Here is a 26162-nt window from a genome sequence, read left to right on the forward strand (position 1 = left end):
AGATGCAGTTTTAACATTCCAGCCACAACAACAAACAAAACACAGCAAGATGTTTTATTTAGAAAAAAACACTACGAAGAAAAAAGTAAATCAATAGCAAAGCAAAATCAATAAAAATTTGAGCAAAATAATATGCATGGGCTTTCAAACATACACTAATGCATCCACATGGTACTCAAAACCAATGATATTGGAATTCAGCAATTTTCATAATGTATAATTGCTTAAATTTTTTATTTTAAAATGGTTTGGAATCATATTCGTTCTTTGCAGTTAATTGGGCAGTTTTGCAAATTAATTTGTATGCCAGTATAATTAATGATGCAACAAAGGTATTTAAGGTACAAAAATATAAATAGACACTTGAATAATTTCCACAATATTGCTGAACTTTTTTTTCAGTATATGAGAGGGATTGCTTGCTACAAGTGAGTGAACTTTATCTATGTCTGAACATATTAGCGATATTTGCCGTTCCTCATTTCTATCTCTGAGACGTATTGGCTGCATTCGACCTTACTTGTCTGATAAAGCAACATCATGTCTGGTTAATTCAATAATTCTGTCGCGGCTTGATTTCTGCAATTCCATCTTGACAGGTATCACTGCTGATCAACTTAACCGTCTCCAACGCATTCAAAATTGTGCGGCCCGTCTCATTGGCAAAAAAAGAAAGCATGAGCATATTACACCAATCCTCATCGAGCTTCACTGGCTGCCCGTAGAATTTCGAATCCAATTTAAACTCGCTACTCTGGCTTTCCGTCACTTCGATGGCACTTTACCACCATACCTGTCATCTGCGCTTTGTACTTATCAAACTTCCCGCTCCCTTCGATCATCCTCTGAAAAATTACTCAAAACTCCTCGGGTTAACCTTAAATCAGCCGGTGAACGCTCATTTCATTTTGCTGCCCCAACTGTTTGGAACTCGCTTCCAAACAACCTTCATAATATCCCCACACTTTCTCAATTTAAACGTCAGCTTAAAACCCATCTCTTTCGTCAAGCTTTTCCAGATTCACAGAATTAATTGCTTCTTTGTTTGTTTGTCTTTTTCATGTGTTTGCGCGCTCTGAGTTCCACGGAAGATTTTGCGCCTTAAAAGAACCATTCATTATTATTATTATTATTCTTTTCCTTCAGATGTGCAACCGCCAAACCTTTACAAGTCACACATCTCCATCAACATTGCATCAAAAGATATATATGAAAAAACAGAAAGTGGAAAAGAAATCGCAATTGAGGATTATTGGAGACGAAAATACAAAAGGAGCATGCAAGTTCTTCAGAAATCAAGAACTCCCTTTACTGGTATCTTCACAAATCTCAATTTGAAAGGATACAAGTGTGATATTCAGAATATGTACATCATGATATGCCCATCAAGAAAATTTTGTATTTCATTTGAAATATAGGTAATACAGAAAAAAATGTCTTTTTTGTCCCCCGAGGTATTTGACATTTTAAACTTGCAGAAATATTGGGCCAGTGCCTACTGTTCTGAAAGCATTTTCATGTACCCTAATGCCATGGATTTTGACTAGCACTGTGGGGGTTATCGCAACTTTCTACATTTAGTCAAAAATTTGATTTGCATCCATTTCAAACAAAAATTCACCCTTCTGATCACTGATCCGATCCAAAAATGCCCTAAAATGGGCAATTATCACTGAACAACATAATGTCAATTCAATATTGGTCTATATTAAATGCCTCACTTGATACAAAGCCTTTCATATTAAAATCTATATTATTTTGAGAAAATGGTTCACCCTAAGTTCAACACTAATTGTAAAATGAGGACAATTTTTTGCACTGCATAAATTTTAAAGTTTATATTCCCCTTTCTACCCATATCTAGCCTTAAGTCTGAAATTTAAATATGCGTAAAATATTTAATTATTTTCTACTTCGTTCACAGACGTTCTTAACCAATGAACTATAAGTAATATATTTCAACTATCAAAGTGCAAAAAAAATTATTAAAAAATCTGAAATATGTCATTTCATCAATGACTGTGAACTAAATGATGCAGAAAATAAGGTTAGAATTTGAAGTGGTTTTGAAAGCAATCCAAAGCCAATATTTCCTTAATTATCGCTCATTAACACTTTAAAGAATTATCAATTATATTTAGCTCAGATCAGCTCAGATAGACATAAAGTTCTGATCAATAAATAAGTCTCTGAATGGTGCAGTCCTCTAATTAGTCAATGTCATCATCTCATCTTATATAAGATTTGCAGGATTTCTCTCAATTTTATTTAGTGTTTTATAGATGACAAAAAAAGGCCTTGACATTAAGTAACATTTCATCTTAAACTTAATCAAGTCTATCTTTATTCTTTACCAGATGTACTTGTACCCTGATATCGTTAATTTTAATTAAACATTACAGTAAACAACACCATTTGACCTTATACACAAAAAAAAAAGAAAAAAAAAGTTTTATAATTTTTGTTTTATAACATTTTTCTATCCATTTTTTTCTTTTAAAATGCAACTGTATGTAAACATGATGATTTTGAGTTTTTAAATTTAAAATCATCATGTTTTACAAGTTGCATTTCAAAGATTTAAAAACAATTACAAATTTTAAGTGTTGTAAGTTCAAAATTGCTACAAGCAAATACATTATGCACACAAACAAACACCCCCACACACAACCCCGGCCCTAATTTGATTAAATGATCTAATCCTCAAATATAGACTTTTTACCTAAATATGGCTGCAATGCTAAAAGTGTTGAAAAACTTTAAATGTCCTTTTTTTCTCCAAGAGTCCAGCTGATAAGGTTTTTACCAAATTAAGGCTGAATATTTTGCAGCACAACCTGAATTAGGTAAAAAGTCTATTTTCAAGTTCGATCGTTTTACCAAATTAGGGCCGCCCCACACACACACATTTATCAAGCACCTATGCTTCCTCGCTAGTTTCCCTTAGCCCGGCAGTAAATTCACACCGATAAGATTCAGAACGGAATTGACCTCTGCATGCTTCTACTTCACAGAAAACAGGAAGAATCCATCGCTGCTCTTTCTAACATTCTACTTTCAATATCAGCCAGCAACGCTATTTCTCTAATGTATTTTATTCTAAAACAATCGAATCAAAATGTGCAGTATCATTGCTAACGCATCAATATATGTAGTGTCAACTTGATTATTCACTGCAGCTTATACAGTTCCCCGATACTATTGAACTAGGTAACAAACAATATGCAAAATTTACACCTCCGGAATTCCCAGACCAATTTTGTCCTCCCTTATTTGTTTACCAGTCTTGTCCCCAGCCACTTTCTACTCAATGTAGAAGCTATGAATATTTCAACAAGTCAGCCAAGAAAGCAGGTAAGCCACAAAGAAACATCTCAGTGTGGACTAGAAACAAACTGTACAGAACTGTATGTGGACGGTTAAATCCAATAGCTAAGTATCCAAACATTGATTTTTGCCCATCAGTTCAAATGCCCTGCGACCTACTTCAGTTTTAGCTAGTGCATTAGAGTAAGAAAATGTCCTTATTTCCCCATTGCCTGTTTTTTGACCAATTATTTACATCATGCCCACTTGCTCTCTCTCTCTCTCCTTGACACACTCCTTAAGGTGCCATCTGTGAGCCACCTTGTTATCTACTGAAGATATAGCAGATCCCCTACTGCTCTATGACATACATACAGACAGACAGACAGACATCTAGCCACACTTTTTTAAAGTATTAATATTAAAGGTGAGTGTCCAAATTGACAGCCTCAGCCCCCACTTTACCCCATCAAAGTGCAGATTCTGGTATCATGAGAAAGCTAATATTTTTCTCATCAGCAATAACATTGGGCGTTCCAAATCTGTATATTTCCTAAGAAATCATCAAAAAACTGTAGAATTAGTCTTGACTGTGGTATACCACGTTTGAGACTAATTCAACAGTTTTTTGATGAAATCTTCGTAAATACACTGATTTGGAACTCCTAATTTCAATGAGCTTTCATTTGATATTAATATATTTCATGAACTTGATGATTATCATTTAACAAAAACATGGTAGACAGCCAGATAATCAAGCTGTATAAATGTCAGTAATTCTAAAAGAAATTAGTCACATTTACAAGAAACATTTATATCTTCTTTTTCCATTTATGCTTGAAAAGGACAATATTTTATGAACATTATACATAAGTTTTAAAGAATTTGATTTTCCAAATATATAAGGTCACCTTCCTTTAAGAGCTATCATCCTTCTAAAACACTTTTCAACATTCTCAAGATTTAAAATAAGTTTTCCCATCTCTCAAAAGTATTTTAAAACTTTCATGTACAGGTGAGTACTAACAATTATTCTTTAAAAAAATTGTATCATTCTTCAATATTTTTCAGTATTCATTAGAAAATTCAGTACAAAATACTGAAAAGTGGTACTTGAATTGGTAGTTCTGATCAATATTTATTTAAAAAAAGGCAGCAGCATAAAATTGTAAAAAGAAGCCTAAATAAACTGTAAATTGAGATTCAAAAGAAAAGGGAATAAAAGGAAGCTCAGCAGCAGTGGGAAACACCCAGAGCACTCATGAATACTGTACATAAGTTTTTTGGCTTATGATTGGCCAAAATTATTTGTTTTGCTACTGTCTGTGTCCATCAAATGCGTGCATCAGGGACGCATTACGCAATGCGCAACTAGCATAAGTGCTGCGCCCAACTGCGTGCACAACATTTTAATACACAATGTTACGATTCATTTTTTTGCCAATTATGAATAAGCCGAAACAAATTTTAAATGTTATTCAGCTCTTTTCATGATAACATTATGTCATCTACTCGAAACAATTTGCCAGAGTAAAAGTGATCCAACAAAATATGTTCTGAGCACCATCAATCACTATGGACCACAAGAGCCTCATCCCAATGGCATAGTCCAATAACCTCAATTACATAATCATAATGCAAAATTTAACATCAAGTTGCAGAGTATGAGTTTTGTACCCAAATCTTCACAGATCATTCAATGAATGTACAAGTGTATTGGCGTTTAAGAACTGTTCCCCTGATAGATGAGCATGTTGTGGATCCAAGTGAATCAATTCATGATTATACTCTATCAACAATATAATGATGATTACTGGAACAGAATCATAAGCACTCATTGATCTAATTCTAATTGAAATTATTAGCCCTAGTATCAGACACCATAATTTAATTCAAAACCATATAATTAAAACAATAACAACACTGATTTTCAGTACTGGCAGGTACCAAAAGAAGCAACTATCATTTTACAGTTACTTAATTTGGGTCGGAGTACAAAACAAACAAAAAACTCTTGAATCCACTCATTTTAACATCAAGCATCATTGTAAATTCCCACCATTAATTTTTAACAAACTTTTATGCAAATAAATAAATAAATAAATAAATAAACTGTTTTCACATGAAACTTTTATGTGTTTATCTGAACTCCAAAGATCATGATATAATTTGCTGGTATACACACTTGATCAATTAATGATCATGTGGGATATATATCAGCATGAAATAATCACACACATTAAAAACATGGTTGGAATATATGGTTAATAAAATCATGAAAAATTAATGAATCTGTCATACAGACATGTATATCTATACATTAAGACATTTCCCTCCAATGATCAAATATTAACGTAAGCACATAAACTTGCACGTACAATCTCCAGTTTTGGCAGCAAAACAGATAGTCGATGTTATTTTAGTGATAAGCCTAGCCAATTATAAACATACCTGCTTGTAACATGAACCACAGCCTATGTATCCATTTCACCACAGTTTATCATATCATACATATTTCTATTCGCGTTACATTCGACTATGACACCTCCTGTGCCGTGTACACAACTTGCGATGCGATGGCTATCATCCCATATGACTGACTGATTGAGTCGTGCGTACGTTGTTGTGCGTGTGGTTTATGGTTGCTACTTCACTCGCTTTGCATTGAGCCAGTCACTGTAGTAAAAATGCCAGCGAGTGAATTGCTAGCCTTCCATTCATCGCCGAGAGTGACAGAGGGGGAAAACACCATGCAGATGAATGGAAGCATTGATGCATGTCAGTCAAACAATAATTGTACCGTGTGTTACCAAAGTGATGCTAGTGGTGGTAGTACTACAGTAAACACAGAAGGATGACATGCCGTAGATTCGCTCACAATTTTATACCATCCAACTGGCGTCAAAAACCACTCATACCAACTTTTGGTTGCTTGACAATTGATAAATGTGTTTGGTGACTATTTAGGTAGCTCGTCAACCAAATCATTAGAGTGACAATACAATACCCACGGGTCATAAATAAAGTGGTAACAAAACACTGAGCCAGGTCCCAGGTATTATATAAACTAGTCCAAGTATAGATACTAAGTATACATACAAACAATCCAAAAATAAAATGGGGAAACACCAACATATATAACTGGAAAAATAAATTTAGACTGCGCTATGTACAGGCTATACATGTGGCTCTCGCTAGTAGTAGTCGTAGTGCTACTAGTATTTGCCACACACTTCAAAAGAAGCGAGGTTAACAACAAATTAAACATGTAAGCTTACATTCAAGGACTTCAAATAAAAGAGTTGGACTGCTTAGTTGTACTGCTGTGGCAAGCTATGTGCCAACAGGAAAAGCATATGAGCTACTACTAGACATGAACTTCCCATACTTTTGCCTGTTGGCTCTAGCATGATGCACCACATGCCAGGCACACTAAACTTTCCTGTGAAACACCATATCAAAACTATTATAACACTTCATACCAACCTTTGGTAAAATCCTTGTTAAAAGTATGGCAATAGTGAGCTGGTGTCAAAATCCAACTTTGAAAAGAGTTCTTAATTCCTATACATATCCATTGCAAAGTTAAATACCATGTCGTCAATACTGGTCAGTCAATGGCGTATTGGCTTTTCTCTTGCACTGCACAGAATTGCATGTATAGACAGTCAGAGACGGAACACTTGTGAGTGTGTGAACACAGCATAGGTCCCAGGAGGGGAGAGAGTGTTAAAGGTCACAAAGAAGAGGTTATACCAGGCAACCAGGTTGGGGGCAGTCTACAAGGTTGTAAGAAACACTTCCAAACTCCACAAATATTTTCTAGAACTTTTTTTTTCTGACTCAACCTGTGATATGATGAATAAAAACTAATGGCTATGTCACAAAAATACTTTGCGGGGGTGGGGGATATTTTAGTCGGGATTTTTAGTGTATGGGTTGGCACACATTTAACCTAGCTAGCAAAGTAATGAAATATTCCTTGATAATGATTGGACATAGGGTTTAAGTCCTTATCTTTATCTAGATTCCTATTGAATTTGATGTATCAATACTACGCATAAAATAATAATGACGGAATTGAAAACAAACATTATCACCTTTTTTATATGTTTGCTTGTTTTTGTTTTTAAATGTCTCAAACTGACCAAAAAATAATCAAAATGAATTACGGCATCAGTGGTGTCAATTCCTGCACTCTCATCCAAGATGCACTTTTTGAAATTACTTTCTTCGCCAACCTTCTCAGAAATGACGAGATTACAGCATATCATGAGATCAAGCCCGACATTATCCTTCTAGTTGGTCAGTCTTCATCATATATTTCTCAATGAGTCCCTGGCATATATCCACATTTTTGCCAACTTAATGGACTTCAATCCAACATATGATACAAATATGAGGGAAATTGATGGAAAAAACAAGGGAAAATTCAAAATTGGGTTTATTAAAAAATTAAAAAAGAGTTTCAGTTTCACAAAACTTATGTCAACCAAACTCATAACCATCAAACTGTTCATAACTCCCTCTCTGCCAATGACGTATCACGATTCACAACTAAAATACATTGCAAATTCAACCCCGCTTTCGGTAATTCAAACTTGTAGAAACCGGAAATAAATGCTTCCACGCTTCCATCTCATTGACGGAATTTGCTCAACTCCAACAATAACAATTAGAAAAGCACCAGGAACTAAAAAGAGACAATTTCAAAATAGAAACTCACCCGGTAAAAATACACAACCCAGCAATAGATCCCCTTGTAATTGTATTGGTATCCAAAGTAATCTGCAATCAGCCGGCCAGTCAGACACGTTGGTCTATTGTTGAACCTTCCCACCTATTTTCTGATCTTTATTATCATTCTTTCCTCACTAAATTTGTCCACAACTTAAATAATTCCTCCCTGATAATGAAGTGAGCGGTAATACCCATGCGTAGTCTCTGATTGGGTGAAAGAAATATTGTCGTACGTCTGTCCACCCGCATGCATAATGCACACAATTATTCACGCTTGATTGGTGAAAATCATTGGTAGTACAAAGGAGAAATATATGAGGAAGAAAAGTACACCGTAACGGTGGGGTGTACTGGTAGTGTCATATTTTATTCTTTTCTTGTTTATAACAGAGAGCAGTGAGTAATTACCGAGGTATCCGTACTCCTGCAATCCAAGAGCATGGGAACAAGGTGACTTTTCCTCTAATTACTGGACAAATGATCCAAGCTGGTGATTCCTGCTCAGTAGGACCACAGAACAAGGGGTGTAGCTTACTCTGTTGGGGAGAATGGACACCGTAACTATGAAGGTGTGGTGTAATTAGTATGCCGAGACATTGCGATGGAGATGCATTTTGATGAGAACTAAAATAATAAAAAATAAAAAAATAAAGAAAAAAGGGCAATGATTTATAAGTATGCTACGCACAGGCATAAACCAACAAGCCTCAGCACACTTTACAGAAATTCACTGACCACTGTAGCCTGAGACACACCACATAAGCATTTAGCAACAAACAGGGACTTTCAGCTAAGAAGTGCACACCCTATACATATCACAATTAACCATCACAGCCAGGATCAGCTCCAAAGTTTTTGTACGAGTAACTGAGAAAATGAGCAATTAATTCCTTGCCCATGGGAATTTCAAGTTAGGTAGCTCAATTATACTTCACCAGAACAAACAGGGACTGTGGCGGGACTCGAACTTGCATCCCCACACACCAAATTTTTCACCGGGGTGACAGTCTATCACTTAACTGATTGAGTTAGCTTGACTGTTGCTATTTCGCATACTTTTTCTTCCAACTTCCTATAAAGCAAATGAAGTTCAAAAACATTGTACAACTGTACTTAAGAACCTGTTAAATGAGGTAGTCCTGAAAACACACAGTGTGAAATGCTTGAACAAAGTTTGTGCTCCTGACATTAGAGTAAATTAACGAGAGTGAAAAATGTAGATTAATTGAAACAGAGAGAGATGGGAAAAGTATACATCCACTTAACTCATTAAAGTTCAGCACTTGCCTATTTAATGACACTCAAATGATTCCTTACAAAGGTTCTATTCTTTGACTTTCTTTTTTCTTAAAAGAGGCAAGTAAAACGGGTTGGCAACATTCATGCAATCGCCATGGGGGCTGTTTATTGTTTAGGTAAGGAGCTCAGGTGGAGTTGGCCCAGGCTGCATGTTATTTGGTAACCATTAGGCATATATAGGTAGTTAGGTAGGCAGTCAGACGGCCAAGCAGTCAAGCGTTCACTTTCGTATGTATACTTTGAAGCCGGCGTTGATTAGCCGATACCCTAGCTCATTAGCAAACTAGTTGTGCTTTCTCTGGGAATATTTGTAAGCAATTAACAGATCGCTGAGTGCAGTGACGATAGGGGCCCTACCATTACCTCCTAGCAGCATACTTTACAGGATTGTTTCATATCCATCGGTCAGTGACATTCTTGTTTTATTTGAAGGACCTAGTAAAACTGAAACAAGACTAAGTGACTGGGGTAGAGTCATTTGACGAACCGGTGTCAGGGATGAATGAAACTACATGTCAGTGTGATGATATGATGACCATCTATCTCCCTTTACACACCAGCACATCCCAATCTCCTCCTGAAGCAACTTTGAAGGAGTTACCTTCATACCCATCCCAACCATAATTCTAATTCCATAATCCTAACCCCATTCATAATCCTTAAACCTATCCTGACCCTTAAAACTTAACTTACCCTAACCCTAATCCTAACCCTATCCATAACCCTTAAACCTAACCTTATCCCTAAAACTACTCCTAATCCTATTTGTAACCCTTAAACCTAATCCTAAAACTTACTCTAATCCCTTAATCCTTCCCATTCATAAACATTAAACCTAACCCTACCCCTAAAACTTACCCTAGTCCTAACCTTATCCATAACCCTTAAACCTAACCCTACCCACTAAATCTAATCCTAACCCCACCCATAACCCTTAAACCTAACCCTACCCCTTAAATCTAATCCTAACCCCAACCATAATCCTTAAACCTAACCCTACCCCTAAAACTAATCCTAACCCTATTCATAACCCTTAAACCTAACCCTAACCACAAAATCTACCCTAAAACCCTAACCCTCCTCTAAACCATAATGTTAACCTGTATAACCTAATCCAAACCCCAAACCCAAATCCTAGTCTTTTGGGTGGCAGCAATGATTCTAAAAGTCTTCCCTTCCTCCTTTTCAGTAATCCCCATTTGACTGTAAAGATATCTACATCAGTGGCGGCACTAAATGCCCCCTTGCCCCCCCACTTTTTGAGGAAAAAAACCAAAATTACATAAATTTCCACTTTTTGCAGCAATTTTGCAAAATTTGTCGATTTTGCCCCCCCTGAAATTATTTTTTAGCGCCCCCCAATTCCCCGAAAAAAAAAATCCTGGTGCCGCCACTGATCTACATCCAAGTTGCTTGAATATACAAAATGACTATTGATAAAATTTGACTCAAATCATAAAAACCAGACATGAGAATACACATTCATGAAAAAGTCTGGAAATTGTCAAAAAACCTGGAAAACCAGGTAAAATCATACAAAAAAACTTGACAATGGGCTAAAAATAAATAGCAATTAGCATTGTAGAAATTTTGACGCCACAAACGCTTGGTTCCAGTGTATTTCACTATGTTTCTTAATAAAGAAGCAAAAAGCTAAATATAAAAATGTATTTTTGTATTTCAACTAAAAAAGACATCTATTCACGCCTTGACCTGATTATATTTAACTCAAAATTCACTAAAAATGGCAAAATTCCAATGATTTTTTACTTTTAAAAGAATTCATCACATCAAGAACAATTGTCTTTATTGCAAATAAAACCGATAACAATTCACTTTAGATTGACAGCTTCACATTCCATCACCAGATTGTTGAATAGTGATATGCACAAAGTTGATGCAAGAGCTATTAGAGAATCCACTCTGATATGTGAAAGATGATTTAACATTAGCACCGGAGGAAAACGTGATCGCGTTATTTTTCAACCAAATTTGTTTAAAGTTATAGACCCTAAATTACTTGTTATTCAAGGTTGGAACCAGAGAAAACTGCATCAAATATTCTGAGTTTTTTTTTTGGTTTTTTTCAAAGCTGAATAAAGTTGTACATAATAATTGCTGTTGCTTCTATTGAACAACCAGGGACATATTGAATTAAAATGCATTGCTAGCTGTTCAATAGAAACAAAAATAATTAAAATCAGAATTTTTAGGGGTTTTTTTGTGATTTTTTGGAAAACCGCTGTGCATTTTTGGCTTCCCAAATCGCATTTTTCTCCGGTGCTTAAAGGGACTTAAAAGGACTTTAAATTATAGGCGTGAAAACATTGAAATTTATTCTGAACTCTCAACTTAGGCCACCTTAATAAAATCCTGAGTCTCAAAGCTTGTGAAAAATCGAAAACCTAATGCATTTATTTATTATTATTAATTTATTTATTTCATTTTTTTTTAATGTATCAACAGGCTTTGGGACAAACATTTTCCTCCTTTACCACGTCCAGACATGTTTAACAGATTTGTCCTTTAAAATCCTGTGGTATAAAACTCCTACATAATATGCTGTTAACCAAAGTGCAAATTTGGTGCAAAAAAAAAAAAAAGAAGAAAAAAAAGAAGTCTAACTTTTGTATTGTCTTCATTTTTATATGGTAGTGATATGGTGTAATTTCAATAAAAGTAGCATTTTAGCAACAAATATGAACAACCATCGCCCAAAATAAAAATGCGCCTTTATTTTAGTGCTTCCAGTCATCCCCTTCCCTGAATTAAGCCAAATTAACTTCCCATAAACAAAGAGAGATATATATTCATCTATATATTCCCACCCACATAGGTGTTCAACTTTTAATTAAACCTGTGATTTTCTTTATAAACTCGTACTATAAAGGCTTGAGGCTAACTCAGCCGTGAAGCCAATCAGTTTATGCCCTGAAATCAATGCGACTTTGCTACATGCTGGCAATACCACTTATATTGATTTTGCCAAGTGTTTGTGCTTTGTAATACTGTAATTACATCAAAAATCACTTGTCAACAGCGATGACACTGAATATACAAAATGTTTACGGTTTAATTGTATCAACATATCCATCGCTAAACTACTGGTGGCTATGATCGTAGTGTTTTATTAAATTGTCATGGCTTATAATGACTGATGAAACGAGATGTAGGAAATTTGTTTCATATGTATTAAAGCCATATGTAACAGTTGCTGGAGGACACCTTCTATTTTGTTGAAAATTCTGATTTTTATACGATTGAAATGTAATACCCTGCAAAAATCAAGGCTTTTCTGGTGCTGTAGATGTGACAATATTCGAGAACAACAGAGTATATTGTTTAATTATTAAGATCCAAATATTAGTTGAACAAGTACTCGATGTTCATAACACCGTGTACACAGCATACAGAAAGGTCATAACACATCAAATGGACCGACCTCAGTCATGATCGACAGAGTGACACACATTGGCAACATAGGCACTGGTATTAAATAGTGATTTTCTTTGTTTTGCCTCATCTGGTCGGGTCAAAATTACAAGGTGACATACCTGTGAAAACCAACATTTTGTGAAAAGAAATACAATTCCATTTCTTACAGAAATGTTACAATACTGCTTTTTTAAACCTTAGCCAGTCAAAAATTTGCTGTAATTACATTACTATGAGACTGTGATTATACATACATGTTTGTTGTTTACAATCTTTACTCTAAACACATATTAATTAATTATCACCTATCATTATCAACGTCTGTCAGGAAAATGGCTAAACTGCACAACATGTTTACACAACATGTTTACACAACAATGTTTTTGTCGAGTATCAAAAACATTTGATTAAATTAAACAGAAAGTGAGTCCTACTTTGTGATTTTCACCCCGATTTTAAAAACTTTTTTTCATTGAAAATTTGTCTCTATTAAACGCCCCATTTCGGAAAAGCATGTCCCCGGGTGGTTACTTCAGAAAATATATTACAGTATGTAACTTTACCATGCATTTTTACCATAGCCAGTGAACTTGTTTGAGAGCCAAATTATACATATGTGCCATTCATGCATTGTTTGATAGAACACACACCAACTTGTCAAATCACACATTTTCTCGTTGGTAAAAATGACTGATAGCGATTTCACCAATTACCTAATTAAATCTAAATTTTGTTGATTTACCGGTTCCTACTAGAATGGGTCCAGTCATTATAGGTAAATTGTTGGTGTCATATTTGATGAATAATGTTGGCAGTTTTATATCTAACATATTAACATTCGAGCTATATAATACGACCATTTTGCAAGGAAGAACCACGGTTCTTACCAATGTAAAGATATAGGAGCGAAAATGCAATTGTAAGAGGCTGAAATCCGTCTCTTGCACTCGGAAGATTCTGGCTTGTTTCTAGTTATTTTTTACGCAGTTTCTTGTAATTTAAACCTTAAGCCTTAATCCTAAACCCTAATCCTAAACCATAACCCTAAATCCCTATTCAAAAGCCTGTAAAAAATGAACCATGGTTCTTCCCTGCATTTTGATGACTAAATATACCTCAACGTGATTAAGACAAACTAAATGAATTATATTTACATGCATCTATATTTCTCCTCAATTTTACTGCATAAAGCTAGACAATCACTGACAATAGTACATATCTAAAAACCACTCAAACACAATTTCAATCGTTGACGTAAACCATTGTGATAGCCGAGCAGCGCCACTGAATACTAAACACTGGAAGTAATAACACAATCCGCTTCTAAATGATTCTCTAATTTTTCTGTGTACAAAAACTATCAATACAGGTTTTGTGACTTGCCATTGTGACTGTTTTTCATGTATGCACTTATTAGCTTACGCCACATGGCGCGGTGATAAAACGAATTGATTAACACGTAAACTTTTCCTGATTTGTATCCTGGTGAATGAAAATAAGCAGAAGAGTAACTGAAGCCAATCATATTGACAAATTAAGGATTTGCTATCACTATGGACCACAATGGCCTCATCCCAAAGGCATGGTTCAATAACCTCAATCAAACAATCATTGTGCAAAATTTGACCTCGAGTTGCAGAGTATGAGTTTGTGTACCCAAATTTGCAAAGGTCATTCAATGAATGTGCAATTGTATTGGGGTTAAAGAAATGTGCCCTGATGGATGAGCATGTTGTATATGACAAGCAAGCTCAATTTTGCAAACAATGAATTTGAACAAATTTTGTTGTCACACATCTCTCTCTGTCTCTCTTTTACTGTTCCTCTCGTCATCTTTCATTCACACATGCACACAACTGTCCAGAAGCTAGTCAGTCAGTTGGTTGCTCGGTCCTCACCTGGATTGAGTTTCAAAGTCACAAATAGCCTCTGGGATTCTTACTTGTCCGATCCTGCACAGAAATTAATCAAGTCCTCTACGGATTCACCGATTTTCAAGTTGACTACACTATAGACAGCAATCCAATGGCCTTGCGGGCTACTTATCCACCGGTCTGATCAACGACTCCTCATATTTTTTATCTCCTCCTTTTATACAAAAGATGACACGCAGAAGACTTAACTCGAAATCTTTGCATGAAAAAATACATGTATTATGTGTTACCGGTCCGTTATTTTGTCGATCTATGTGGAAATGGTTAAGTCTTGTGTTAATGGGTCTATATAGCCATCAACAAAAAAAAAAATGATATCCAATGTAAAGAATAATTGATTAATAGATAGTGATAGACTTACAGACTGATATATGATATTGAAACTGTCAGCTTTGTAAGATACTTTTAAGAATTTTCCTCTGGTCCTCATATCATATGGTTATTATTCCAGACAGGCCTGCACAATTATGACAAGATAGTCATCCAATAGTGTCTTCATTTTTAATCACCTTCTCTTTTGCAGTTTAATTAGGTGCTAAAGTGTTAATTGGCACATCATACTGATTCTGATTTCCACCCCTTCCTGGACTTGAGCCTTCTTCCTTGGTTTCGGACAAAGTGTATTAATTTCAACGACAGTGATTGGGCTGCTATTAATTAATCATGTAATTCAATAACTCAATTAAAAGCAATAGCACATGATATGTTTACAATGTACGCATGAATGAATGATTTACATTTAATGCTGTGTGTATACTATTTTGCATTTTGATACACACAATTTCAACTCATTCAATCCGATATAATGCTTGATTGGATCCAAAGTAATTAAAAAAAACCATGATAACAGACAATTAAATGTATTGAAACAAATAATTATGACAATAAAATTTGACATGATTAGCGACGGGAAACAGCAGGACAAATAAATGGTTGAAGTGTGCTGGTACAATTTTCAAAATTGTACCGGCACACTAATTACACAGTTGTACAATTTTCAATTGTTCTTGAAATTGTTTAAGAACTCATTTGATCCAATAATATTGCATCGTGTGGTCCAAAATAATTTCAAACCCACAACCATGACAGAACAGTTAACTGGATGTATTGAATACTAATTGTGACAATAAAATTCGAAATTATTATCAATGGGGAACAACAGAATAAATTATTGAAGTGTGCTGGTACCTTAATAGTAAAGTACATGTTTCAATAAGTCACCAACATCTAAAAAATAAATTAGTTAATGGGTTACCTTATCATCTAATTTTAGTTCACTTTTTAAACTTGTAATTATATGCTTGTTTGTTCATACATACTATGGCATTTTATTTCAATTTAAAACCTCAATTAAAAAGTTAAAACCTCAACAAACTACTTCCAAAAAAATACATATAAACAAGCAAATCAAGAATAAATTTCCAAAGCTTTAAAGAGCTCTTCAAGACTCAAAACAACAATATGGAAAATACCCTGCCAAGATTTCTCATCTTAAACAAATCTTGATTTCAGCTTGAGTATGCATTAGCATTTCTGTGGTGCATATTACAGAATCGCATTGATTCAAGACAAGAGTACTGCAAACAAGATTTAAACATTTAAAAACGATAACAGAATCATGAAAGGCAGCATCTCATTTGGCCAATTTCTCACTATAATGACACTGAATGCCTTTTTTCAAAGTCAAATTCTTTGACTCTACATTCCATTCCAAAATGACCCGAGCTAAAACGAATGAATAAAACATGTCATTCAACTATCTCCAGATCAACACTATTTTGCTGTCAAGAAAAGGAAAGGGAAAAAAAATCTTTAGCGTCGAGGTCAGATCCTGACCTGAATTTACGAGGTGCGTACTAAGTAGACGGCGGTCGGACAGACTGACTGCTGTGTACGTTTCCATAGAGGATGAGAGCCAAAGAAGAAGGAGCGACGGTATCAAGCGACAACGATGTAGGTGGGTTTAGTTAGGGCTCTGACAAATGCGCAATTGCGTAATTTGCGACGCAAATCACGCTTTCTGGCTCTAAATACATTTTTTGATATTTGAGAAAAAATCTTAACAACAAATTTTAAAAATTAGATTTTGCATTTCATATTTGGGCAGGAAAAACCATCTATGGAAAAACCTCGAATGTGTAATTGGCCCCTAAACATGTTCAAAGCAAAATCTCCTGTGCAACCTCTTTGGATTTTGTTTTAAAAACATGTTCAAGGGCCACAACTACACAAAGAGGTTTTTCTTGCCTAACAATGATTGTGGTGGGAAATTACATAATTTTGCCCGTTTTAGAAAATCAAGGTGCATATTTTGGCCTCCAAATCGCGCATTTATCAGAGCCCTAGGTTTAGTGCATAACAAGAGTATAGCTCACTCCCCTAGTCATGGTACTTTTATTCAGTATGCTCCTCCTCGTCCATTCTGTGCATGTAGCAAGCGGATGCAGTATTTACCAACATGGTATGGCACTTGACTTTAGCACATTGTAGTGCTCTTCACTTTGGGTGCTGGGCAAACTGCTGAGTGCTGAATTCCAAATCAGCCTACCGATCTATATGGTATGAAAGAAAAAAAAGTCACTGCCAACAATCTCTCTCCCCATTTTTTTCACTATGCTTCTCGCGATGCCAAGTTTCGGTCGGGAAGGACACATTTTGGTCGAGCAAAGCTCGCAAAGTGCAACACGCACATAATGGAACTCGGGCGAGCCTACTTGGAATGCTACTTGGGGAACAACTCCCCCGAGATTCGCCACCTATATCAAAAACAACACCGCAGCAGCAAATTTAAACCGCTTATCACGTTTTTAGTCGGTTCTCTCATAACAACTTGACGACATAGAGCATTCCCCAACAAGCTATAAAACACCAATTTTAAAACCATTTTAACGCTTTTCCGCAGTATGTATTACAATCTTTCAGACTCAAGTGAATATTTGAACTTATCACAAACGGCCTAATCCAAGCGTTCACTAGCATTTGGGTTAAGACGCCAATTTCGCTATCAGTCACATCAATCAAAGACAATCTCCCCCTTTGTATTAGTACTGAAACTGATGACATCTTTATCAAATTTACATCAGTCAATTGAATCTGTAATATTTATGCTTGCACTTGAAACATACAACTGTGAAAAAGATTTACAATTTGCTGATTTTCCAGGACAGATTTCTTTTCGCTTTCAAAATGTCTATACAAAATTTCAAAAAGAAACTCAGATGATCTTTATTCATTTTCATTACAAGAAAATCAATAACTAAACATAATTTCCTTTGTTTTATGTTTCCTCAAATTCAACTGGGAGAGTGAAAACAGAAAATGGGTTATTCCCGTTGCAATCCATACCCCCTATGGAAAGCATTACCTTAATCTTCCACACAGGGAGTGTGAATCCAAAATGGGGTTACCCGAATGGGTGAGTCCATTTGAAATCTACACTCCCTGTGTGGGAGATACAGGTCATGTCCTCCATATGGGGTGTATGGATTTCATCTGGAATAGCCCAATAAAAAAGTTGAAGGATAAAAATCCAATATCTCTTTTGTGACTAAAAGTTTTTCCATTTGCACCAAACATTGCTCTTTGATGCACATTACATGTCCACCTAAAGCAATATTTCATTTTATACTAAATATCTACAGCAAAATTGATGTGAATATCATACTGCTATTGGGTACGCCGCAGTCAGACAATAATCATTAAAATGCTATCATCCCCCTCAAAAGTAGACACTCGCAACAAAATGCTCTCTTTCTCACAATCGCTTGTTATTCCCAAAACACAGCCGATCCCCGATTTATTGCTTTTTTCTCCCAAATGTGCCACGCTATTTGATTGACAACTTCATGTCTAAGCCTCGGCAACCGACCCTGGAACAGCGGCACACTAATTGAAAATAAGAGAAAAGGAAAAATTGAAGATGATGTGGAGCTCAGAATTTTGTGTGTGTGTGTGCCTATGGCATGATAGTATACACACAACGGGGGAAATCACCAGAGTTGTCACTGCTACACCGACCTGTCTAGTGCAAGCAAACCATACCACGGTTGTACGCTGAATGATTGAGAAAGGAAATCTTATTGACTAATAAGAGTTATACTCATTAAGATCAAGTCCACTAAATGAATCCTGTTGTACCCTTTGGTCAAAGAAGCGGATAATTCCCTCTTAAGCATGTTAAATGAGTTCATTTGGTTAATTTCCTTAGTTAGTGTATAAGGTCAGATTTCGAAACGGACAGAGGTATCGTTCATCTGGGTCTGAAATGGATTTCGTTAACTTTTTACTTGGTCAAAAAAGAACATCATAAGGGGTTAGTGTGTAAGAAGGCCATTTCATCAATAGCTGCCCTATAGACATTTGACAATTTCTGCTATATACGCCTCCTATATCGTACACATTTGACACCCGGCAGCTATCATAGATGAAGCCTTCTTACACTAATCTCCTAATGTAAGGTTATAATTGGTTGAATACTACTTATATAGACATCTTCTGTGCATAGTCAAACCAATAATAAAGTACTGATATACACAAATAGTCGATAAAAAACTAATTCATAATCTGAGCTACGCCAAAATGGTTCAAAATGATGTGACAAAAGTTGTTAGTTAGAAATGGCTACTAGCATTTCTGAAAGTGAAATCCGGAGGTTCTGAAGATGATCTAGACAAAAAGCTTTAATAAATACTTATTTCATGATGTTCCATCTAGAAGACTCATTTCAAATCATGCATGCGAGTGAAAATAGTTTGTGCGCATGATATTGCTTGTAATAACCCAACTAATCATAAACACATTGAAATTCTGTACATGGTAAGTGCAATAACGATGTGGACATGTTCATGTGTGTAATTTGATTGCACTTTCATACTATACAATCATTGGGCTATTCCACTTAAAATCCATACACCCCCTATGGAAGACATGACCTTAATCTCCCACAGAGGGGTGTAGATTTCAAATGGAGTCACCCATTCAGGTGTGAAAGATTAAGGTCATGTCTTCCATAGGGGGTGTAAGGATTCCAACTGGAATAGCCCATTTTGTAAGAAATGTGTACTTCCATCCACATGTTTATTTCCGATTGGCTTTAACTTGCAAAATTACATCAGCACATCTCAGCATCTGCTTCCAGGTATTTCACATAGCAGAATAATATGTACTATTATCTCAGATTCAAGGTGGATCATTTACTGGTAACCACTCTATTTTTGTTAATTTTAATTTGGTTTATTTATGAGTAAATTTGGAGCACATTTGTAAAATAGATAGTGTCACTGATGTTGCAAACAAAACCTATGGTCTTCAGCTGGGTGGATGACCTATTAGCATCGTCCGATACTACCAATATTTTCTACAAGTCATTATTGACCAAGAAATTAAAACAGCAATTTCTTGCAATACCATTTACAAGCACTTTACATCTTCCCATAAGACCAATGCTCAGATGACAAAAAACCATTTCACTAGCCTCCAGTCTGCATTGAAATCTTCCATTTCCCTAAGATATGTCATGTTTTTCTTTATTGCATCTGACGGACACTGTGGCTGTCAGCACCTGGTAATCACGGTCATGTCTGTCTATCTGCGAGTACTCAGGGATATAGATCATAGAGCGCTATCATACTCATCATTCATATTACAACAATAATGCATGAATGTATGTAGAGACAGATGCATGGTCAAGTTATTTGTCCATCTGTAAAATACCACAACATCACCAGCAGCATGAAAACCCAACTTTGTATGATTACTTTTTATGGCATGCACCGGGCTATCTGCAATAGCTGCCACACAGATAATTGGACCACTTCTGCATTCTATATTGTACACATATGACACCTAGCAGCTATTGAATGGGTCTTTCTTGCACTACACCCTTGATGAGGGTTTGGTGCAAGAAAGGCCTATCTGCAATAGCTGCCCTATAGACAATTTGACCATTTCTGCATTCTATATTGTACACATATGACACCTGGCAGCTATTGCAGATAGGCCTTTCTCTCACTACACCCTCGATTTATTTAACCATACCTGAATACATTCACAGAAAGACCTTTGCATGCATTGGTTACTAAACCTCATACCACTGGTGGACGTTGTTTTGTTGTCTTACGGTACTTTTATTTTCACATAATTCTACCTTATAAATAGTCTGCGCTCTTAATAAAGACATCTATTGTTAACTTTCAGCCATTTCTAATTGAATAATTGACTGCGCTGCTAATTAGCTCATTAATTAAGCAACTGGAAATTAGATGGCAGCTAGAGTATAATTACAAATACAATACAAAATCATTACAACATTTTTGACAAGTTTCAAGGCAAAATCTGCATCTACATGTAATCATGCAAAAACAAATTAAAGGGCAAAAAGGACAAGCAATTTACAATTTAAGGCAAGTGCGATGGCAGTGGCCATATTTGTCAGTCACGTTTGAGCCATTTAACTAAAAAAATGCAGTGTACTGTACTTCTTAATATTAATAGATACTATAATAGGAAAGGAGTCAAGATAGCCAATAATTGCATTTATATTTCCAGGTCTTGTGGTTCTTGAAAGTTGATGCCAAATAATATTAAAACTCATGTTTTGCACATTTCCCCCCTCCCAAGAAAAATCATGCACATGGGGCGGAAATGCTACCACTTACTAATATCAAGCCTTGGGATCTCCTCTATAGTAGAACACATACCATTCCACTTGTGTGCCAGCTTTATTTGTCTCAATATTTGAATGCAAACACCCTTAAGGTTATGCTCCCCTCTGACCCACCTTAACTTAGTCTGATTACTAAAATGAGCTGTTATGACATATTAAGGATCACTATAGAGCAAAAATATCTGATTGATATGATTATGTCAATTAGGCATATATTGTATTGATCTTTCATTTGTGCCAAGCTGATACCAAAAAAAATAAACAGTTTATTTTTAAACAAGAAACATTATGGTGCACATGCTAATGTACACGGATTTAGAGTTTCCCTACCGGAAGTCAATTTGTGCCGAAATTAATGCACTGCCCGGTAATTTATAGAACTTCACATATTAATTCCTTACACTTGCACCTAACTTTAATTATGTCAACATCATCTTGCTAATTCACAAATTTGCAATATTTCAAAACTAGTTAATACCAAGAATTTCGCCTGTCTTTTTAAAGTCATTTCTTGTTTGCTCTTGACTGGTATCAGTTTGCCCGTTTCTATAGCGTGCCACAGGCTCTAACAAGAACTTACTTTGTAATATTGAAAACCATTTTCTCCTAAATGTTATTCAACTGCTACTATTAACATTGCATTACTGTTATATTTTCATATGGTGACATCACAGTTATTTTGATATTGGGAGTTCTGATTATAATTGCTCAGCCCTTACAATGAACCATCACCAACACAAAAAGTACACCATCCATGTCCATGCCATAAGTGAAATCATTAATAGCATCGCCCTCCTGGGGGATGCAATAATGAAAAGGTAACTTTTTAAATGTTACACACACTATAAATATCAATAAATAAATAAAATTATTTCATGTAAGGACAAGTTGGATTACATACTACATGTATAGTGAAAATGACATCAGCAACGTCATGGGAGCCCAAATTAATTGTTAAGTAAAGATTTAGAGAATAACTTACAAACAAATGTCAAGGCATCACAAACTTGTCTTTTTCGCCATAAAATCCAAAAAGCATTAACATTTTTGTTAAACTATACATGAACAAAAATAAAATATGTCCAAAATGAGAATGATCATCCATAAAACACCTGAAAAGTTTGAAAAAAGCCAGAAAAGGCGAGTGAAATTAGGCTAAAAAGGCCAAAAACAGGCTGAAATTAAAAGAAAGTGCGGAAATTGGGACCAAAAAAAAAAAGTCTGAATTCAGACTTAAACCTGAAGATTCTCATGCCTGACTATAAGATGCCCCATGCTTTATATACGAGTACCAAATTTCAGACATACAGAGAAAAAAGAACTAGGTGAGAAGAAATTTTGCCCGACATTACGGATTCATTATTTACACACATATACATCACCAGGAGAACTAGAAGTCAGAGGTATTTCCCACTGGAATGAAATCTGAGCATGGCCAATAACAGGTAATCTGCTTCAATCTGGTATAGAGTTGTCGACTACATGAAATTACCATTGATTTTCCTCTCCTACTTAAATTCTTGAATGTAATTACTTAAAACTATTTAGTCATGGGCTCATCACCGTATCCAATTTACTTACGGGATAGGGATGACGTAGAAAATGTCCCCATTTGTGTGATGACCATTTTGTCCTTTTAAGAAATCAGACCAGCGATTGCTATTTGGCACGCATTAAATTAACGAGAGCATATCCTTTACACTTGCCAAATTTGAAAGTATTGCCGCTGAAACTTTTAAAAATGTTCTGGTATCTTTTTGTATTTTCTAAAAATCAAAACTTTTCTGCCTGAATATTGAGTGGTATATCAAACAAGTAAAGATTCAACTAAAACTTACAAACGTCAAGGCATCTCGAACTTTTTTGCCTTAAAATCCAAAAAGCATTTAAAAACTTTTTAAAGCAATGATGAACAAAAAAAATACATGCCCAAGACACTATAAGAAGCCCCATACTTTATATACCGTACAAGTACCAAATTTCAGACACACAGAGAAAAAAGAACTAGGTGACAAGAAATTTTGCCCGACATTACCGATTCATTATTTACACACATATACACCACCAGGAGAACTAGAAGTCAGAGGTATTTCCCACTGGAATGAAATCTGAGCATGGCCAATAACAGGTAATCTGCTTCAATCTGGTATAGAGTTGTCGACTACATGAAATTACCATTGATTTTCCTCTCCTACTTAAATTCTTGAATGTAATTACTTAAAACTATTTAGTCATGGGCTCATCACCGTATCCAATTTACTTACGGGATAGGGATGACGTAGAAAATGTACCCATTTGCGTGATGACCATTTTGTCCTTTAAAAAAAATCAGACCAGCGATTGCTATTTGGCACGCATTAACTTAACGAGAGCATATCTTTTACACTTGCCAAATTTGACATTATTTTCGCTGAAACTTTTTAAATACTACTGGTATCTTTTTGTATTTCTACAAATCAAAACTTTTCTGCCTGATGAGTGGTGTATCAAATATAAAACTTGCATAGTTATTACTTTAACTCACAAAAACTAGTGTAGTGGTGAAATGTCACTAAAACATCAAGTTTCATTTTTCTTTAGAATTGTTCAAAATTAAGAAAATCCACAAAAAAGTAAACGAGATCACGAAAGTTCAATACCAAATGTGTATTATTGGATGATACCTTCTACCTGATGAGTAGTAATCAAATATAAATAAATTTTGCATAATATTTTACTAAAAACTACACAAAAATGTAAACTAGATCACAAAAGTGCAAAGTTATGTCAAATGTGTATTATCATGCGCTGATACCCAAACTCAGCTGTAGACAGAAAATGCAGGATTACAAATTGTCACTTGATAAATTTTAATTTGCTTATTGATAAGATACTGGAAACATTGATTCACTGAGCAGTGTCCATATTCATTCAAACATGTTTTCATGAAACAAGAAAATGCAAAACAACCAATTTCAAATACGACAATTTAACTACATTAAACGGACACTGTGAATCAATTTGTTTCGCCAAACGTAAAAGCAATAAGTGTCAGAACAACCTACCTGGAAAGGAAAGCCAAGTTGCTACGCATGCTAATAAGCGGTAGCTGCAAGTTTGTATCAATAAAACAAAATCTGCTCAGTCCAACCATGAATTCTATCCAGTAGGTAGCACTGATTTTAAACATTCATGTTTGACAATATGACGAGTAACAAAAGCAGTAAGCTAGACGGAGCGCGTCAGCAAACGCCGGTGCAGCCGTACGCATCAGATCGATTTGCGGCTTAAGTTGTGTGCAAGCAAGCTAGTGAATTGTCTGCGTGCACAGGGTCAATACCGGTATTTTACAGTTGGTAAAGCAAAGCAATTTGAATGAAGGAAAAGCAAGATGAGTTGCTTGCTTGTTTGCCAATGTATGCGTGGTGAACGCATTGATTTTCACTCTCGGCTGGCCTGGCCCACTGCCACCTTGAAGAAACTGTATCTCTTCACTTAGCTACTTTCCAGTTGTCGCTGGGATAAATTGTATCAAATTATTTACACCAAGACCTGAAACCATGCCTCCTGAATTTACTACTTGTCTTCACTACCTGTTTCCTAATCTGATTGTTTACAAGGTTTTGTTTTATTTTATATAAAAATTGAACTAAACATTGTTACTTTTGCCGACTGGATTCAACTTTTGTCATAGAAATCATCCTCCTTTACAGAGTGATGACAGTAAATCCATATTTACATCTCAATCACTCCAAGAGTTTTCATTCATTCCTCCTGAAGTCATTTTAAGCTTTTATTCAGATTTTGAACGCAAGTTGACTTAACTAATTCAAAAAGCTGAAGTTGTACAACCATACTAAAATTCACTTAACACAATTAAAAGGATTTTTTCCTTTACATTGATTTTGCTGTCTGAATCATACAAAAATCCACTTTGAAAGAAGCAAAAAGATACACCTTGAATGAATAAAAGTAATAATGATAAATAATAAATAAAAGAGAAAGAAAGAGAGAAGAGAAAGAGAGAAAGAAAGAAAGAAAGAAAGAAAGAAAGAAAGAAAGAAAGAAAGAAAGAAAGAAAGAAAGAAAGAAAGAGAAAGAAAGAGAAAAGAGAAAGAGAGAAAGAGAAAGAGAGAAAGAGAAAGAAAGAGAAAGAAAGAAAGAAAGAAAGAAAGAAAGAAAGAAAGAAAGAAAGAAAGAAAGAAAAAGAAAGAGAGAAAGAAAGAGAAAAAAAAGAAAGAAAGAGAGAAAGAAAGAAAGAAAGAAAGAAAGAAAGAAAGAAAGAAAGAAAGAAAGAAAGAAAGAAAGAAAGAAAGAGAGAAAGAAGAAAGAAAGAAAGAAAGAAAGAGAAAGAAAAGAAAGAAAGAAAGAAAGAAAGAGAAAAAGAAAGAAAGAAAGAAAGAAAGAAAGAAAGAAAGAAAGAAAGAAAGAAAGAAAGAAAGAAAGAAAGAGAAAGAGAGAAAGAAAGAGAGAAAGAGAAAGAAAGAGAAAGAAAGAAAGAAAGAAAGAAAGAAAGAAAGAAAGAAAGAAAGAAAGAAAGAAAGAAAGAAAGAAAGAGAAAGAGAGAAAGAAAGAGAAAAAAGAAAGAAAGAGAGAAAAAAAAAAAGAAAGAAAGAAAGAAAGAACGAACGAAGAAAGAAAGAGATACAGAGGAAAAGAAAAGAAAGAAAGAAAAAAGGAAAGAAAGGAAGGAAAGAAAGAAACAATCAAAAAGAAATGGGAGTAATGAAATAAAAGAGACAGGAAACTATCTATTACACATTCATTCATTCAACAAAATGTTTCACTTTTTGTTGCAATTCATT

General features: G+C 35.1%; 1 protein-coding gene across 9 annotated transcripts in view; it reads right to left on the minus strand.

The window, feature by feature from the left end:
- The window catches only part of LOC140159074 (myocyte-specific enhancer factor 2C-like), a 174407-nt gene that overhangs the window by 63103 nt on the left and 85142 nt on the right, over positions 1 to 26162 (minus strand). Inside the window, exon 1 of one of the 9 annotated variants that reach the window (XM_072182408.1) lies at positions 15076 to 15180. The exons of 5 other annotated variants lie outside the window; for them this stretch is intronic. The gene's annotated coding sequence lies outside the window, so the exon portion shown is untranslated. Of the gene's footprint in view, positions 1 to 5757; positions 5930 to 6792; positions 6979 to 14678; positions 15006 to 15075; positions 15181 to 26162 lie in introns of those variants that run through there. 3 more of the 9 variants (XM_072182410.1, XM_072182411.1, XM_072182409.1) reach the window with 3 other exon arrangements.

Source organism: Amphiura filiformis, chromosome 8 (assembly GCF_039555335.1).
Source record: "Amphiura filiformis chromosome 8, Afil_fr2py, whole genome shotgun sequence".
Classification (NCBI taxonomy): Eukaryota; Metazoa; Echinodermata; class Ophiuroidea; order Amphilepidida; family Amphiuridae; genus Amphiura; species Amphiura filiformis.